Here is a 17,682-nt window from a genome sequence, read left to right as displayed (position 1 = left end):
TCTAGCCTAGCCAGAGCCCTGGCTTGGAAAATTGGAAGTGGGCATTTCAGTCCTCAATAGGGCCACTTGGGTCAGCTGCTGCCTTTGAAATTTCCTGTTCAGGAATCAAATGGCAATGTTTTGGTGCAAACAGTGGTCTTATTTCCCATATTGTAGAAAATAAAATGAAAATATTATGGATTTTTAAATTTCAATTTTATTTTTCTCTCCCCAATTCTACTTGATATTTTGGTTCATGCTGCTGCTAAATTGATAAATATTATATAAATTCTGTCACAAAAGTATGTTAATTAACTTTAAATCCAATACAATATCTTGCTCTGCATTGAGCACCATGATTTCCCATCATCCACAACCTGAATGTATTTTAAAATACTGGCTTAATTGAATAATGTCAGACTCAATTTACTAATGGAGTTTAAAAGATACATCCAAACATTTGAGAATACCTATACATCATTACTTATTTTAAATGGTAAAGAACAGCACAAATATGCTAATTTGTTTTACAGTTATACAAATATTATGTATTGATTAAAGAAAATGGTCTATATTAAGGTTAAAATATTTTTTTAGTGAATTTTTCTTCCAGGTTTTTACACACAATACATTTGTTAAATATAATCAAAAATATTATTATGGGTATTCCCAAATAGTTATTTATGCATTTCTATTTTCACATTTATTTAGAATTTAAAAACTAAGCTAATACTCAGTAGCTGTTATGCTGAGACATTATACATATGTGTACATTCTTTTATTTATTTAATTCAGACAAGTAATAAAGTAAAAACATATTATTTTCTGGATACCAATAATGTATTAACCCAAATCAATGTTTTAAATACAACATTTTAAATATTTTTGCACCTTCATGGGCAGCAATTTAATTATGTACACTTAAATCTAAAATATTATATATGTTCATGAGGATGTCTATTGAAATGAAACAGGAATTCTTTTCTCATAACCTTCAAAGTGTAAATTTAGGTGTTATATTGAGCAAATTATATCACCATAATTTTTGAACTCTGGAAACATATAATACAAAAACTTGTGCTATTTATTCTTTGGTATAAACTGTTTTTGAGTTGGCTTTTTTTGCATTTTTTGTAACCTGTTAGAATATATGACACAGTTTTTAGACTGAAACTTTCACATTAATTTTGATAAATTTCTTTATAAATGCCATTTTAGGACAGAAAACTTCAGTTTACAATTCAAGAAATTATATAAGAGTTGAATTTAGTTTTATAAACCTCTTTTTTGAGGAAATATAATAAGTAAAACTAAATCATTTTTAGTCAATTTAAAATGCATTTTGCCACAGATTCATCTTAATTTTCTCCAAAAAGTAGCTTTCTGGAAGCCCAGGCTGGAGTACTATAGGAATGGTTAAATGTGAGGTAAAATGTGTTTACTGGGTGGATGTTCTCATTAGCAGTCCAAATTTTTAGGTATCAAGGAAACCATCACCAACTCAAAGCAAATTCTTTATCAGCAATTTGTCAGGCACCTGTAATGGCTTAGAACTGCAGCAGAGAAAACACTGCATTTTATATCTGGAATTACTTGGGGAAACTGAATCCACTTTATGTTTTCTGGTGTGAGTGTTTTAACATTGGAATTAGGTATTTATACCTGCTAGAAAAGTTTGGAAGTCAAAGTCAAGGGAACTATCATCTGTGAACTCACACTGAAGCCCTAAAAAGTGATGCTGTCAAAAAGTTGGTTGGGGAGCAGCTAGGTACACACAGTATCACAGCTGGTACAAAACTGCTTGTGTTTAGTTTAAAACACAAAAGCAATGTGTATGAACTGTGTTCTTTGAAAAATAATTCAAAATTGTAAGGCCAACTTAGTAGTAAGAGAATTAACAAAACAAGCTGAATATTACTATATTCCAACATTTACTTTGGTTTTTGTAATATCACTGATAAGAATGACAGCTTGCTACCAAACTAATTCAAAACACCTTATTTCAAAGTACATGTAACATATTTTGCTTATACATTCTAAAAATTCACAACTAGGTTTTAGGATGTAAACTCCCATTTCCTAGTTTTTCTATTGAAATATGGCAGCTTTGAACTTTGAAACCCTTTTGGCAGTTCATTCTGATACTTCTGACAGAATTTCTTTTTGTTCCAGAATGGTGAGTAGTACAGGATGAGCAATGACTGGGTGTGGTGTTAAAGAGGATAAAAATTCTTTTTCTATTACAGTTCCAGAAAAAGCCTCAGGTGCTCCTGATAATGGGAAAAGTTTATTCTGATGATTTTCTTGTGGTTCTTCTTTTAAAATGCTTTCACTGGTGTCACTGCAATTGGCTTTTTCACAGCTAATACTCCTCAAAAAATCCTCTTATCAAATTCAGCAGCACTACTTTCATTGATATCACTAAAAACACTATTTTCTCTGCTTTGAGACTTCAGAATAGATTTACAAGGAACATATTCTCCATTCACAACATCAACAAAGACTCTGTAAATGTCAGCAGGAGTCCTGATTGTAGGAAGCTCTTGAGCAGAATGACCACTCTTCCAGAGTTGTCCTTTACGTTTGACGACTTCTTTCTTTTCACTGAATTTAAAGTGGTATTTTTTTCCAGTATTTATTCGAATCCTCTTAGGTTCAACCGTATGAGAAAAATATATTTTTGGTACAGAATTATCTCCAATCCTTAAAGCATTATGGTCATTTTCATTATCACCATCATGACTGTTGTCTTCATCATCTTCTTCATTACTCTGACAAAAACTTGAACCATTTACTGAAAAGTTCAACTGACTAGTCAATTGTCCATTGAATTGTTCTAAATGTGTAACATCCTAATGATTACTGCTGGGGGCAAGGGACTTTGTTTCTTGATGTATCACATTCACATTTGTGTTTTGATCTTCCTTCTCCACTTTAGAAGAGGCTGGGTATTCTCCATTTGCAGTCACAGTATCAGGCTTACTATCAAGTTCACCCAGCAATTCTTATCTCTATAATTCTTCAAGTCGAGCCCACAGTTTCTTATTAGCAAGTATATCCTCAGATTTTACTTCATTTGCAAAATTTGCTTCAAAAGTATTTGAAGATTTTGTTTGGAATGAGGTTTTTGAGAAATTCGTTGTTTGGCTTTAAACTCAAAGTCACTTTTAATCTCAGCAATATCACCTGCAGCATCACTCATTTTTCCAAATCTTCTGTGAATTTAACTCTGGATTCAAAAATTTTCCATCACTTTTTTTAAACCATTTATTGTTTTTCTTACATCTTTTCCTGTTCCTCACAGAGCCACACCACCTCCAGGGCACGCAACAGCACCAAGGCCAAGGCGGAAGCGTGTGTCACAAACTTCCACACATTCCAGAATCAGAAGGTGCCTCCGTGAATGGGGCACCGGTTTATGGAGGCGGCCCGGCCGGCTGCTGCCCAGAGTCCTCCTGGTTGCCTTCATGCACTGTGCGCCCGCTGCTGCTGTCACAGTTTAGAGAGGTTGCCACAGTTAACATAGATGCTGGTGAAAGACAGAAATCTCCTGGATCAGAGAAAACATACTTAGGACTCAGGGCATAACAGTATGAGCTTCAAGTTGTCACCAGTTCCCCTGTTATGAGATCCATGATTCAGGCAGTGCTGAGTGACTCTGTAGATATTTGTACACAGTGTATTTGTGTCACAACTGAGAAACTTGGAGTTTAGAAAACTCTCTACTCTTAAGGGGCTACTAGCAAAGCAGTCTAATTTTTACCCTTCAGAGAGAGAGAGTATGTTTATTATCCTGGCCAGGAAACAAATGTGTCCTTTACTCTGGAGATAGACCCTAAACCTATATTCCAAATGTAAGTTGTCATTTAAATCTACTTCTTTAAGTCAACTCTTTTTTTTCCTTTCTGTATGTCTCATTAGTGCCAGCTATTCTTATTGTTATAATAACGCTCTTTGTCTAGAGAAATACTTTTGATGGAAATTAACATAGGAATGATTGTGAGGTTTTGAAAAGATGGACAATATGAAATCTTATGTGATAAACCTACCTGCACTTAATGACTAAAATATGTATTCCTCTATGATAAACTTATAACCACTCAAATTTTACAGTTAGTTACTAAGAAAGATTTAAAATGTGTATTTAGTCTTTGAACCATAAGTTCTTCAGCTAAACATACAGAGAGTAATAGGTATGAGATGGAGTTCTGACAGAATACTTATCTAGGATGAAATGGGAAGAAAGGGAAATCTTTTATAAAAATGTGACCAGATGTGACTCCTGAAGGCATGTTTCAATTGCCAGGAGAAATAAGCATGTTCTTGGCAAGGGGAGAATGTAATTTGTGTGAAAGTCAGAGGCTAGACTTATTCATAGATAGAGTGATTGGGGATTCATGGGAAAGTTAGTGGAATGATGTTTTTGAGGATTAATGAAATTAAAGTTGGAGGTCTGACAGGCCTGGTGGAGGAGTTAGACTGGAGGTATTAAAATTAGTGAATTAGAGAATATGTCTAAAATGGGGAGTAAGATGATTGAGAATTGCAAGATCATGGACAGAAAGTGTAATGGATGCAACTGAGTGTGGGGAGGGGTATAACTGGGAGGAAGGAGTGATTTGTGTGATTAGAAAGCAATCAAAGAAAATGTCCTTCTGTCACTTAAAGATGAGAACCTGGACTTGATTGGAAGGATGGTTCCAGGTGTGTACTATGAGTAGAAGGAAAATCACTCACCAATCAGGAATGAATTAACTGAAGACCCATCCCAAGAAGTTGTGGGCCATGAAGGACCATGCTTCTTTTAACTTAAGGATGGATGAAGTAAAAAGTGTGCCTGAGGGACACTGGAGTCACCTTTGTGAAGCCTCATGAGAATGTGACCTCAATCTACTCTATGAAATCACAGTTGATTTATTGAGAATGTGAAACAGGAAATGAAATGAGTGACTGCATCTATGTCCTTGATAGTTAGGTACAGTGGATAGGTAGGTGAACTTAGATTATCTATTCTCTTATATAATTTGAGGCCACTTTTCTAGCTCTGGATTTTGATAGTCTCTTCAAGGGGTAGTACACATCACTGGGCAGTACTTATAGGCAAAATTTATTTCCTTGTAACATGATGTCAAGTAGTGTCATGACATGATGGGGAAGGGAAATAAGGTCACAGCCTCTTTGAACTCAAGGAATTTTTCATTAACTGTGTACAATTTTTTTTTTTGTCGGTAGCAGCCCTAAGGTGCTAATCCTGTTCCAGTAGTGTCACATATTTTACCGGCCCTTGATGATCACTATTTAGTGTAGTCATACCTTAAAAAACAGTTTGCTAACAGCACAAATTTTGGAAATGAATTTTGTTTTTTTCTACTCTCTTCTAATTTGATTTGTGTTTTAGGGGGTTAGTAACTGTGCTCTGTATATTTTAATGCCATAAAATTTATAAAACAATATTTTAAGGAAGATATCTTTTATTAAAACAAGAAAAATTGACTTATTAAAGACCAGTAGAGGAAGGGAATCAGGGGGAGGCAGGAAGGGAGGAAGTACTAATGATTAAAATGGAGAAAACTGTTGTGTGCATTTGTGAATATGTCAAAATGAAGCTCATTATTATGTGTCAATAATTTATACCAAAACATTAAAAAATTATTAATGGCTAATCAAACTTTACAATAAAGTAACTAGCAATATCTTATAATCATTATTTGAAATTTCTTTGATTTAGAGCTGGATTTCTTATTAAAGATATAGTTTCTAGAACCAATATTTATAGGACCCCAAGTACAATTCACACAAAAGGGGGAAGGGGTTCTTTTAGGTAGTGGTTGCAGTAGGTAGAAGCATATTGACAGCTTAAACCTGAATTCTGTCATTTCAGTGGGTGAGTGGTGGCTTAGTCAAACTTTTTGCAACTTAAGGTAAACAGTAGACAGTTGCACTATACTGAAAGACTGAATGCTGTAGTGTTAAAGGATCTGAAGGTTGTGTATTAACATGTTTTTGAATAAAAAAGTGAAATGTATACCACTTTCACAGAAAGGTTCCACTTTGGAATCCTGTACACTCTGTCATTTGGATATGTACTGTACTTACTTTCTCACTGTCTCTGATGCTCACTAACATGGATTTCTGAGAGCCTCAGGAAAGGAAGTCAGGGTCATTTAGTTCTAGCCTATGTGCAATCTTATTTTTTTCCTTTTTTCTAGCTTTACTTTATTTATTTATATGTGGTGCTGAGGATTGAACCTAGGACATTATACATGCTAGGTTAGCACTCTACCAGTGAGCCACAACCTCATCCCATTATTCTTTTACTTATATTAGTCAAAGTAGAAGGACACATTATCTCTGTGCAACTTAATAACAGCTTTTACCTAAAAATTCTTTCATTTCTCTGTTACAGTTTTAATGTAAGAAAAATGTTTAACCATTCATTTCTTGCACTATTTAAAATTTAAAATTGGTAGAAATACTTTTGAAGGGGTTGGAGATATAGCTCAGTTGGTAGAGTCCTAGACTTACATGCACAAGGCCCTGTGGTCAATCCCTACCCCCCCCCTACACACACACAAATACTTTTGGATATTTTGTTAGGAACTATTCTTATCTTTTTCCATTGTAGAATTTTAATAAAATTAAGTAAAATGATAGAATTCGGTACTGTTTATAGATACATCAGTACAGGCTCAGAAAAATTCAAAAAATTGCAGAAAAGTGGAAACATATATTTTAATTATTTCTTGATTATTGCAAATTATTCATATTTTGAGCTGCTAAATAGTGAAATACTACTTTAACATAATATCTCAGAGATTAAAATATAGTTTGAGCTTTTGAAATCTTAAGGACAAACACTAAGCAAGTTGAGCAAATTAATGGGCATGGATATATGCTAGACATTTATCTCATGACTAAATCTTGGACATTTGTGTCCTTTTCCTATCTGTTACCTGTTAGAATCTTTTACCCAAGAGAGTTATTGAGTAAGGGTTCATGTGTATGTGTGTGTGTGTGTGTGTGTGTGTGTGTGTGTGTATGTGTGTATGATTTTCTGTATTCTTATTTTATGGAAAATAAAATTTAAAAATAAAAGATCATGCCAAACATTAGTTTTAAACCCACACAGTATTTTTATTTTAATTTTTTAAAATTTATTGAGACTTGTTTGTGGCCTATCATGAGATCATCCTGGAAAATGTTCCTCACACTATTGAGACAAATGTGTATCTGGCAGTTGTTGGATGGAACTTTCTATAGATGTCTGTTACGTCCATTTGGTCTAGGGGGCTGGACTTCAGGCCAATAACAGCTGGGGACTTCAACACCCCGCTTTTGTTCATGTACAGATCATTCACATAGAAAATCAATAGATACAGAAGAGTTAACCTGCACCCACACAGTATTTTTAAGGAAAAAATCCAAAGAAACTTTTCAAAGATATATGCATCTTGGTCTTTAAAATCTGTAACTGAGCCGGGCATAGTGATGCACACCTGTAACCCTAGCAATATGGGAGGATGAGGCAGGAGAATCCCTAGTTCAAAGCCAGACTCAGAAGATTAGCAAGGCACTTAGAAACTGAGTGAGACCTTGTCCCTAAATGAAATATAAAATTAGGCTGGGGATGTGGCTCAGTGATTAAGTGCCCTGGATTCAATCCCTGGTACCAAAAAAGGTGTAACTGAGCCAAGAGTGGTGACACATACCTATAATCCCAGCACTTAGCATGCTGAGGGAAGATCACAAGTTTAAGGTCAATTTTAGCTACTCACCAAGACCTCTCAAAATGAAAAAATAAAAAGGTCTGGGGGAATATCTCAGGGTAGAGCATCCCTGGGTTCAATCCCAAGTGCCCACCACACATATACATGCACAAAATTGTAATTGTGGAGCATGTGTGAGGTACTGGGTTCTATCCCCAGCCCTGCACACACACACACACACACACACACACACACACACACACACACACACATTTGAAAGAGTTGAGGCCATTCTTCCATAGCCACGGTCTCCTGTGTACACAGCATCAGGCACCTGAAGTTCTTCCTGTGAGCCACATGCACAGAGTGACTACAAGGGCAGGTGACTCCACCTTGAAAATCAGAAGGTCAACGAACTATTCCACAATTCTTTTTGAGTTCCTGTCTGTATCTTTTAACCAGTGTTTCATTGATTTCTTATAAAAACAACACCCAAGCACTTTGGGCCAAACTGCAATAAAACACATGAAAATATACTAAGCCCAGTAAGCAGTGGATCTCAGAATTACCAGAAATCAAAGATATCCACTTCCTGACACTTCCTGGAGTGCTTTTTACCAAGACGTCATAGGACACAGTGACTCCTGGCTCAGCTCTGTCTCCTGCAGCCACTCCTGCTGCAAGGTCTTGATGCATATCCAGGAAATGACAGCAACAAAAGCCATTGCTAGTCTTCTCCAGAGCACCCAAGTGACTCCACTCAGTCTTGAGACTACTGAGCCCCTTCTCTGGCCAACCTATCGACCTCTTCATTGCCCACAAATCCAGAATGAACAGGAACATGCATCTACTGAATATCCCTGCCGTGGGTGAGCTCCTCCAGCTGCACAAATTCCTCTTTGTTGATCACCTTCTTCCTTGTACTCCTCTTCCACCTGTTCTTCTTCCAGCCTTGGACCCAGTTAGTAATCCTATTTATAGTGAACATACTGTCCATATATAGAACCAATTTACTGATGTTCTGAGCCTTGCTTGTTCCATGGCTTTGTAGGCTGCATGGATTTCTGCTCTTAGTTTTTCTGTCATCCAGGGAGTCTAATGCCTATGTTTAAAGGATGGCCTGGACCCCAGTAGATGCCAATTGCTGCTCATGCTCTCCTCTGTCCATTACTGGAGCAGCATCCATCGGTGTAGCCAACTACAGAGTCTCCCATATAAGAAAATGTATCCTTGCCAAGGGCAGGGCCTAGCTCTAGGTTTGTTCACACATACATCATACTCAGCTCTGAGACTTCTTCTTCGTAGTCATCTAAGGGCTCTCTGAGATGCTTGGTGACTTTCACCTGTGACTCCTGGACGTCTGTATTTTTTTGCTCAGGTGAGGATGACACCAGTCCTGTGGCCACTGTGCATGGTGTAGAAAATTCCTAGCCCACAGCAGCCCAGCTGTGCAGTGTGACTAGAGCTACTAGGCCTGCCAGAGGCAGCAGGCCTTGCATTGCTCAGGTTCATGCCCACAAACACATCACTTTCCAGGTTCTACCACACCCCATGAGCTCAGGAAGGGTTCATATTAATGATTATGTGAAAGCAGAAATTAAAAGCTCAGAAGTACGTCTGCACAAAAATGATTAATATTTTGTGTCTTAAGTTTATGATTTTGAAATAAAAACAATATTTAATATTGTATATTTATGTTGAATATATTCTGGATTCCAATTTGGAATTCTTCACTTACTAGCTGTGTTTTTTCTATGAAATCATTTAATTTTTTTCAGTGTTAAAGTAATAACAATTTCTACTTACTTCACAGGGGTATTTTGTGAAAATTAAACAGAAAGAAATCTGAGAAAGCTTAGAATGCTACCAGTCCCAATGCACATGTCAGGTACAGCCAATATTTACATTTCACATATAGAAAAGCAATCCCTCTCTGGTTTATAGAAGACCATTTGCTTTTTGCTTGAGCTATTTCCAGATTTTCTCCTATTTCTTACTAAGTATGAGAGAAATAAACAAGAGTACAAGTTAACGGTTTTTTGTAGAAAACATCTTTCTGATGTTTGCCCAGATAATGAAACTACCAGTTGTTTCTGAGAATTTGCAGGACAGCAGAAGTGCAGCGGGCAAGAACTGTAGTGGAATTGGCTGAGGTGGGGGGTCCAGAATGAGCTACTGTGTACTTATAAGAAACAAAAATTGCAGTTAATGTTATCACTAGACTATACTTCTGTTTTTTGAGCACCAACCTTTTGCTAGGCCCTGAGGAACACTTTCCATGGGGGGAACTGAAGCACAGGGAGTATGTCCAGAGGATACAGACTTCAGCTGGAGCCAGAAACTGACTCCGGGGTTCTTGTTCCCAGGTCCCTCTTAACTCCCTTGGGTAGAGTTGATGGTAAACTCTCCTCACTCTTGAGTATAAAAGCTTTGCTAGTAAGGGCCCCTGAAAAGAAGTTATCTGAAGGATTGTGAGAAATTGTTTGTATGAAAACCTAGAGGCAAGAAAATGAGACAAAAATGAGTTGTAGGAGCTGGGGCTGTAGCTCAGTGTTGGGGCGCTTGCCTAGCCTGTGTGAGGCACTAGGTTCAATCCTTAGCACTGCATAAAAATAAATAAAATAAAGGCATTCTGTCCATCAACAAGTATAACATTTTTTTTTTAAAAAAAGGAGTTTTAGATAGCAGCAAGAAGGATTTGGGATAGCATTAGGAAGAACTTCCTCAGAATAAGGCTTTTTAGGTACAATGGGTAACCAAGGGAGGTCCGAGTGAGTGCCTCTCTCTGATATTCTCAACACTTGCCCTTTTCCTCTTTCAATACCCTATCACCCCTAAGGCATTCCTTCCTACCACTGGCAGTATCTGAAACATAAAGTCACCTGTGACCAACAGAATATTTGGGATCCAGCTTGAGCCAGGGATGGCCAGAACTTTTTTCACCTACCCCTCTCTTTTGGTAAGGGTGGTACTGGGGATTGAACCTAGGCACACTTAAACACTGAGCTACATCCCCAGCCCCATTTTTTATATCTTATTTAGAGACAGGGTCTCATTGAGTTGCTTAGGGCCTTGCTAATTTGCCGAGGCTGGTTTTGAACTCATGATCCTCCTCCTGATCTGCTAGGATTATAGGTGCGTACCACCACACCTGGCTTCAACCTGCTTTCTGAGTTCTCTGTTTGACCCAATGTCCTTCCCACCAAGCCAGAGAGTGGGTCACGAAGGCATCACAGAGAGTTATACAGAAGTGAGAAAAGCAGATGTGTGTCTTGAAGCAAGAATGGATTTGTGTCACAGACCAAAAAAAAAAAAAGATCCTAATTCTGACTGTCCCATTTTGTGCTGTGTGGATTCAGATGAGATTGTATATTTGGCGAATGACTGTAGCTAGACTACGTCTGCACGGCCAAGCCCAGTGCAGGGCAACTGAAGGGCACACAGAGAAGTAGGAGATCCACTCCCTGATGCCAAAGCATTCCCAGTGCAGCAGTCCAGGGGGAGCTCTTGTGTGGAACTGCACTCCCAGCACAAGAGGTGGCCCAGAGCAGAGGCCCAGGCATCCTGGGCGCCTAGCTCTGTCTCCGCATGTGCAGTGTTTATGGTCCATGGAACACTTTCCATGCATCATGTCATGTCATATTCACAATAGCCCCAGACGGTCTGACACAGTAGTCCAGACCCTTCATGTTGCAGGTGGGGAAATGGAGGCCCCCAAATATTCTATACCTTGCCCAAAGTTGTACAGATGGTGAGTGGCAGGCTGCAGGCCCCTTGGTGCTCATGGGAGCTCTTTCCACTGAGGCCCTCCAATTCTCCCTACCCTCCATCAGTCTACTACACTCTCTGTAGGTACAGTCCTGGACCCTTCAGCCTTATCTATGTCAACAGTCCCCCAAGACTCCCAGCCAGCCACCTGACCCCTCCCAGGTCCTATTTGTTTCTATACTGGGAACAGAACCCAGGGACTTTAGCACTGAGCTGCATTCCCAGCCCTTTTTATATTTTACTTTGTGACTGAGTCTTGCTTATTGCCTAGGCTGGCATCAAACTTGTGATCCTCCTGCCTCAGCTCCCCAAATTGCTGAGATTACATGTGTGTGCCACTGTGCTAGACCTAGCTTCATTTTTATAAATTCATCAAATTTCACATGAGCTATAGGACAAAATGTCCCTCATGTCAGCAAGCTTAAAGGAAGAACCAATTCACAATAGACAAATACCCTGTTTTTTTTTTTTGTTTGTTTCATTTTTTGGTGGGGGGAGGCTGTACTGGGGATTGAACCCAGGGTGTTTAACCACTGAGCTATATCCCCAGCCCTCTTTCAATTTTTATTTTGAGACAGGGCCTCCTTAAGTTTCTTAGGGCCTCACTAAATTGCTGAAGATGCCTTCAAGCTTGTGATCCTCTTGCTTCACCCTCCTGAGTCAATGGAATTACAAGTGCACACCACCATGCCCAGCTAAAGCACCCTTTCTTGGGACTCCTACTTGATTACATCTAGCATCTACACATATATGATGAAATGTCTTAAGCTTTCTTTGTGGGATATACAGATTGTATCTTTAAAAATCCCTGTATTGCAAAAATGTCGGAAGAGGGGATTACCTGAGTCCCTAGAGATCTTTCCAGGCCTGTGGACAAGAAACTGCTGAGTTCATCTGAGCTGTATGGTATGAATAAGGAGGGCTGGATTTCAGACATTGGGTTTGGGGCCTGTGAACTATCTGCTGATACGTAAAGGAAGGAGAGACCAACAAAGACTCAAGTCTGAATAGAGGGCTCCTCCCCATCCTCCTTGCTTAGGGAGAGGAAGAACAGCTGGACCTCTGGATTTTTGCCTTGGAGAAGGTTGCTTTTAGTGTCTGACTATACAGAGGGGAAATTAGGGGAACAATTAAGGACTGAGCAGGATGTTTGCATATCCTTTAGTTCTGTAGGGTGGAAATCATTTCCATTTTTATAGATGAGGAAACCAAAGCTTAGTAGTATGTGGGAGTTCATCTGAAGTACTAGAGTAGGTACTCAATGGAGCAAGGATGGATGCAGCTTCATCAATGTTTATAGCAGCTCATTTCACAACAGCCAAGCTATGAAACCAACCTAGGTGCCCTTCAACAGACAAATGGATAAAGAAAATGTGGTGAATATACACAATGGAATATTACTCAGCCACGAACAACAATGATTTTATGACAATGAAATAGAAATAATGCTCCAGGGTGTGTGGAGGGGATGATCTCCATAAGAGGAAAGGACCTGGGGTCCCCATGGGGAGAGTTTTGGTATTTGGAGTGGGAACCTCCCTTTTCATGTATTATGTATTTGGGGTGGTTCCTGAGTTTCCCATGATGGCTTAATGTACGTGTGCAGATTTCGCCATCTTGGAAATTGTTCAGCATATACCATATCCATTTTCTCCAGACTGTCATGGACATGTCTGACTGCATGAAGGTGGTCCCCAGGTGGTGCATTGGTCCATTGTGTGTGGCCCTGGGACAAAGCCTGAATTTCCTCTACCTAATCCTCATTGCTTATGCCTACTTAAGCTACCTACTCCAACATTAAGCCATGCTCCTCCCTCTATACTGTGCTTCTGTGACAAAGCTGAGACACTGGGATTGATCATGTTGTCACAGGCAACCACAGGGACAACCAAGGGCAGGCCGAGACAGGTGCCCACCCCTGGTGCTTCCTTACAAGCTTTTCCTCATTTGTATGTCTCTTCCTTTTGTGGAGAAAAATTCAGAGGAAATGCCTCCCCTCTCTCCAGGCATTTGCTGGAGACTGATGACTTATGTCTAGTAGGGGACACAAGAGGGCCAGTGACCTTGGGTCACAAGAAAGCCCCTCCTGGAGCCAGCATGCCCCCCAAGGAACCCTCTCAGGGCTTCCCTGGAGACCTTGCCAAGCCTCCTCTGCTGGGGGTTTTCCAGAAGGTCAGGTAAATTCCAGGAGTCCAGGATGTCCATGTTTCTTACTCACTCACACAATCATAGCATCTCCCCCATGAACCAATCACCACACTCAGATACAGTTTCTCATTTGAGTCCGGGTATGGAAGCATGTCTGTGCACACGCACACATGAACACATGTTGTAGGTGATGAGCTTTTCCAGCAGCGACTCCCAGGAGCTCAGAGTCTCTTATCCTGTTGACACTTCAGCAGGTCACAGCTCACTCTGCTCTGATTGTGTGCAGGGGTCACAGCAATGCTAATAGCAGCAGAGGACAATTGTGGGACTTGAGCTGTCACCCTCCTCCTTTTCTTCCCCCTTCTAGAAAGTTCTTCCCTCTTCCTAAAGACCACCCAGGCTTAGCTACCCCTAACCTCAAAACACAGATATCATCATCCCAGATCTCACAGTCACAAAATAAAATAAAGATTAGAACTGAGTTTTCTGGGGGTGTGGGTGGCTACAGATTTCAAGAGGCCAGGAATAGCCCCTGGGAGGTGGGTTCTAGAAAAAGAATTGGAAGAAGTATTTAGCAGCAGCAGGCAAGGCCATAATGCTCAGTTGGGTACTCTGGGCCAAAGCAAGTGATCTATTTCAAGAAGATTACATCGGAGAATCATGGCTAGAGGTGTAGAGTATGGAGGTTGAGAACAGAATGGAGTCAGCGACATGAGACAGTTATTTAATCCATCTGGGTCTCATTATCTTCATATTTTTTTAAATTTTTTTCAATATTCATTTTTTTTTTCAGTTTTCGGCAGGGAGAACATGTTTGCCTGCATGTGGTGCTAAGGATCGAACCCGGGCCGGACGCATGCCAGGCGAGCGTGCTACCGCTTGAGCCACATCCCCAGCCCTCATTATCTTCATCTTAAAATTGTGATAATAAGAATTGCCTATGTTATGTTATAGGGTATATTTGAGGTCAAAAGAATGAATACATGAAAATTTCATACAGCTACATGAGGAAGCACCATATCATGGCATGCTTTAATTTTCAGGATCAGACATCAGCAACTATCCTTGATCCCTAGGACCCAACCACTGCATTGATGTCCTACTGCCTCTATAAATGCTAAATCAGCCAATAGATCAAGCCAGTGCTGGCACAGACTCTATGACATTAATGACCTCAGTCAAACACTCATCCCCATCCTAGTGTAAGTCCCTCCCTAAGAATGGTATTCCTGATCCCAATACCCAGCCCATGGCAAGGCCTTTGTGCATAGATCTTCCCAAATTGGCATTTAGTGATGTCATGTTCAGAAGTTGAAGTCAGATATCTTGGGAGTATTTATATTATAGTAATTGGCAAACACTGCAAATTAGGGCTTTTTATTCTCTCAGTGAGCAATTTACTAAACATTTCCCAGCACACCATTGCTTACACCAACGGATTCATACCTCCATGTGACACTCTAGGGCTCTTCCTTAGATAACCATTGCTTCTTCAAGACACAAAATCCACCTGTAGCTGCCTTCCTGCCACAGGATTGTCCTGTCTCATTTATATCTCTTTGTAAGCTCAGGGCCCACTGTTGATCAGGTCCCTGCCCTTTGACACTGAACTTTGCCCATTAGGAAATGATCCTTCACTGCTTGCCAGGCCTATTTCCTAGCTGCAATCCTAAATGAGTATGGAGTCTTATGTCAGAACCCTGTCCTTTCTTCATCTCTGCCTGTACAGTGTTGCCCCAAGAAGACATCAGCCTCCTATGCAAGCCTAAGCAAGCCACAATGAGGCAGACACAGTAGTTCTGTGGAGCAGAGTCTAATATTTAGCAAGTTCTGTCATTTGCTTTTCTAGGGAGTAGGAGGTTTTGAGGGGAAACCCAATCTAGGGCAACAATTTCTCCCTCTCACCAGCTGAGTGGGCCCATTTATTTATTCATTACAATAACAGCTATAGGAGGGCAGAATTCAACATCTATTTTGGTTTGGGTTGGGTTCCCAGCACTTGGAACATACTAAGTGTTCATTAATTCCCCTTGAATAAATTAGTGAACAAAATTGCTCATTCCACCCATGTTCGCCCAAGCCTCTGTTCTGTACCAGGCCGTTTTGAATCCTGGTGACAGAAAGAACAAGATACGGCCCCTGCCCTCAAGAAGCTTGTAGTCCCACAGGCCAAGAAATTGGATGTTTGAAAGCATGAGAGCTACCACAGTATGGCTTATGAACCCTGGTGCTGATGGGAATGGGAAACAAAGGTTCACCGTTTCCAGGCTAAGATGAGGTGCTATGTGGACCAGAGAAGCCCTGATATTTGTCTACACATGCTCAGTGGACTGTGCAGGCTGCAGACTGAGGTGACTGCCCAAGGTCCCTTGGCTAGAACACAGCCTCACTGCCTCCCTGGGACCCCACCACCCAAGGAAGCTGATCCCTTGACCAACAGAGAGGATTCAGGCAGGGAATATCCGCCCCTCCCTGCCCCAGACTGGGCCCAGAAAGGCCTGGCATGCTTCTAATATCAAGCAGCAAATTCAATCAGGAAGATGAAAATTCCTATTATTTTAATATATTTAGAAGAGAGTTTAAGGTTGATTTTGTTACACGCTGTATATTTTTACAACATGAGGTCAGGCCACTTTGATAAATGCTGTAATGAAAGACAGAGGGGGCCTTGGGAAAGGGGGAGGGAGAGAAAGAGGAGAAACAGAGGGTGGGGGAGAGACAAAGACAGATGGAGAGAGGCAGTGACAGTTGGAGGAAAGGAGGGAGAGACAGGGAGAGAGAGATGAGAGAGAGAGAGAGAGAGAGAGAGAGAGAGAGAGAGAGAGAGAGAGAGGCTGTGCATCTATGGAACTGTCTTACACATATGTCTACAACTCCTTGTGTGTCTCTGTGTCTGTCTGTTGTTGGAGTAGATGAATCCATTTGGGGATAAATAGGATGGTTTTTCCACCTGCAGGAAGCAAGGCAGCCAAAGGCTGATTGGAGCTATTTGACTCTGCTGCTCTCAGAAGGCCTGGGGCTGGGACTCAGGTTGCTCCTGAGGCCAGACCCTGGGCTCAGCTTAGAAATTGAGATGCAGGCAGGCAGCCAGGAAGGCAGGGAAAGTCCAAGGAGACTTAAAGGCTCTCCTATAAAGTGATCCTCAACAGGAGAGGGGACTTGCTCCCCAAAGGCCCTGCTGCCCAGCTGACTCTACCAGGCAGCTCCTTGTTCCCCTTCTCTGGAACACCCCAACCCTGCACTCAGAAGCAGGCACACATGGCTTCCAGGGCCCAAGGCCAATGCCATGGTCACCCACTAAAATTTTTTGGAGACCAGAATGCCTGAACTTACAAGGGAGGGATTAGTTAGCCAGGCTGGAGAAAAATGGCTTACAGCCTGGAGGCTGGGGGATGGATAAAGTGACCTTTGGAGAACCTCAAAGGCACAGGAACATTTGACTAAAAGCTTAGGGTAATAGAATGGGATGGGGTAACAGTTTCTGCAGAATTTTTGGTTCAGAGTCCCAGGGAAGAACCTTAAGTTCTTGAAATTGCTACTCAAAATCCCCTGCCATAGTCTGGACCTCACAGGTGACCTGGGTTGCCACCAAATCCATCCTTCTGCTTCTGGGCAGGTAGACACCTTCAAAAATCCAGCTCAATGTTCACTTACCCTTAATACACTTCCCAGGGTCCAGGTGTTGTCTACTGCAAATGCAACGCCCTGGGGCACTGGAAAGGGAACCCGTTTTCCCCCCGCTTCCTCTAGGAGAGAGCAGGAGAGGAACTATATCCACCACCTCTGCTCCCTTCAGGGCCCCAGAGGAGAGCCAGTTCACAAGAAGGACAGGTCTGACCTAATGCTCTCTGTGGCCTCTCTTGGTGGCCTATTATTATTTTTTTCTTTTTTTTCTCCCCTTTTGGAGGAAAGCCAGGAAATGACCACTTAAAGAGCTAGCGGACAGGGAAAGTGAGAATAAGAGAGGAAGGAGAAAGACAAAGGCTGCATTGTCACCTCTCTCAAAAGAATGTCTGACACTGCAAAGCAAGATGACGGGCTGGGCTTGTGGTTGCCTCTATCTGTGAGTATAACCTTGGGC

General features: G+C 40.8%; 2 pseudogenes; both read right to left on the bottom strand.

The window, feature by feature from the left end:
- Positions 1 to 2,067: 2,067 nt before the first annotated feature.
- On the bottom strand, positions 2,068 to 3,262 carry LOC144253030 (unconventional prefoldin RPB5 interactor pseudogene; annotated as a pseudogene).
- Positions 3,263 to 8,457: 5,195 nt separating this feature from the next.
- LOC144253029 (ribonuclease H1 pseudogene) lies at positions 8,458 to 13,069 on the bottom strand (annotated as a pseudogene).
- Between the last annotated feature and the right edge of the window lie 4,613 nt (positions 13,070 to 17,682).

Source organism: Urocitellus parryii, unplaced genomic scaffold (assembly GCF_045843805.1).
Source record: "Urocitellus parryii isolate mUroPar1 unplaced genomic scaffold, mUroPar1.hap1 Scaffold_87, whole genome shotgun sequence".
In the NCBI taxonomy this organism is placed as follows: Eukaryota; Metazoa; Chordata; class Mammalia; order Rodentia; family Sciuridae; genus Urocitellus; species Urocitellus parryii.
The sequence above is the reverse complement of the archived record's forward strand: the minus strand, read 5'-3'. Positions and strand labels throughout refer to the sequence as shown.